This window comes from Sardina pilchardus, chromosome 3 (assembly GCF_963854185.1).
Source record: "Sardina pilchardus chromosome 3, fSarPil1.1, whole genome shotgun sequence".
Taxonomy (NCBI): Eukaryota; Metazoa; Chordata; class Actinopteri; order Clupeiformes; family Clupeidae; genus Sardina; species Sardina pilchardus.
The window spans coordinates 40,157,939-40,160,232 of NC_084996.1; positions in this window are offsets into that span (position 1 = coordinate 40,157,939).

Sequence of the window (2,294 nt, forward strand, 5' to 3'; positions counted from 1 at the left end):
AAATTTAAACACACATGGGGAAACTGAACAGTCCAACCAGTAGACTATGACAAGCTAGCCGACTATGTTACTTTGTTTATAATATTTTGAGGCTTCATCCATGGAAGGAATTACCATTGCATGTAAATGCAAAAAGGTTGCTGTGTAAAACATTGTATTAGGCCTAGTTAAAGACAACATAGGCTACTATGACACAGAAGAATAGATAAATAATAACCCAATTACAATTCTACTGAAATTACTTGGAAACCTACATTTAAAAAGTGATTTATGAAAATGCATCAAAATTGTGGATAGTATTTTGGAAAATAACTCTTCATTTATTAGAATTTAAAAGACTGAAATGAAGTTGCTAACATCAAACGAGTTGCAAGCGCTGACACTAGTAGCCTACTGAAGGTCACCTACAGTGAAACGACTGGTACTAGGAAGCTTAGGCTACATAGCCTACATATCTACTGTAGCCTACACTTTAATGCAGGTTAAAAGTATAGACTTAGACACCATTGGAATACGGAATACAATCTCAAACTACGCCAATCAACGATGATGCAGCAACAGCCCAGATAGCAATAGGTCAGTGGCCCACTGGTGGCCCACCAGCGGCAGAGTTGGCGGTCCAACGGCGGTACCCACCAGTGGCCCGCTGGAGTTTTGCTCATCGGTTCTCTGGCGGTCCACCGGCGGCTCAGAAGCGGCTCCAGATAAAGGGCCACCCTTTTGCCGCTTACTACCCACCAGCTCAGTAGCAGTGGGAGCAAGAACTGTACTGTACTGTTGCTGGTGGCCTGTGAACTGTCCCGGGATGACCAGCCACTGTCCCGGGACACCTAAGAACTGTCCCGGGACACCCAGACACTGTCCTGAGACACTAGACACTGTCCCGGGAAACCTAAGCACTGTCCCGGGACACCCAGACACACCGGACAGTGGCTGTGGGGGGGGGGGGGGGGGGGGGGGGGACACATAAAAATACTGAGTTGCAGAAAATATATTAGCTTACAGAAAAGAATAGGACTAGCCAAGGCTACTAGACAATGTTTTTCTCCCTAAATCATGCATAATTGTAAAATAACTCAATTTAGTCTACTATACCGTTTCCATTCCATCCATGAATGAAAGCGGCTTGTCTCATGGCTTGTCATCGGGTGGATATCCCGACACTCAACGTGACACATGAACCATCAAATAAACCATAACGTGACACATGAACCATCAAATAAACCATAAATTAGAAACCGAAAATCTTCTGCTTTTCATAGGTAGGCTATGCTGCTCCAAACGAAACGCATGCCTTAGCCTACAATAAAACGCACATAAGCACTCAGAGATACAGGGGTTACAGTATGTGTTCGCTTAGCGGAGGTTTGCGCTCCCTGAGTGTTTAGTAGGTGCGTTTCATTGTAGGGCGCATTGTAACTGCGTTTCATTTGGAGCGGCAGCTAAGCCTGGGGTGGCGTAGTCAGGCTACTGTGATTGGCTTACAGCCTCTTCCTCCATACCCCTTACTACTCTGGTTATAGTCCGGGAGCCAAATGCCAAATGGGCAATTTTGTATATTAAGCCTTTCTTGTCCAATGTGTTGAATATAAGGCGGATATGGATGAGTTTCCTCTCTCACTCGGAGAACAAAATCTCCACTTCACAAGCATCTACATACACCAAACTTTTCAGTCTTATACCTAACCATGTTTAGAAGGTTTTTGCAGAGGGGTTTGTTGATATATTATTCTTAGCCTGATTTACATGACATTTTATTCCAAAAAACATGGCGAAAATGGATTTTTTAAAGGCTGGTGTAGTATTTTCTGATTTACTGAATAACTAAATGAGATATCCATAATTCCCTCTCTAAAATACTTTTAATCTCTTATGTCAACAAAATGAAAAGAAAAAAAATGAAACTGGCTTTATCCAATGTTCAGATTTGATCTTTTTACGTTTATGCAGATCAGCGCATATTTAATTACATCATACCTAATTTGCATATTCAAACATTAAATGTCAGAAAACTTGTAATACATTTATTTTTCATATTGATCTAAGTAATCAACTGGTGAAATTTCATAGTGATATCTGCTTGTTAATTTTTTTACCCTATTCACCTGTATCGCCTTATAGTCAACACATTGGACAAGAAAGGCTTAATATACGAAATTGCCCAACGGATATCACCGGGCACCCTCTTAAATCTTAAAGAAGTACCCCTAGTCTACTAGATTCTGCAAAAAAAAAACCGACAAAACAAGGTCTGACCCCATGGCTCCCTGACATCAAGAGAAGAACAAAACTGC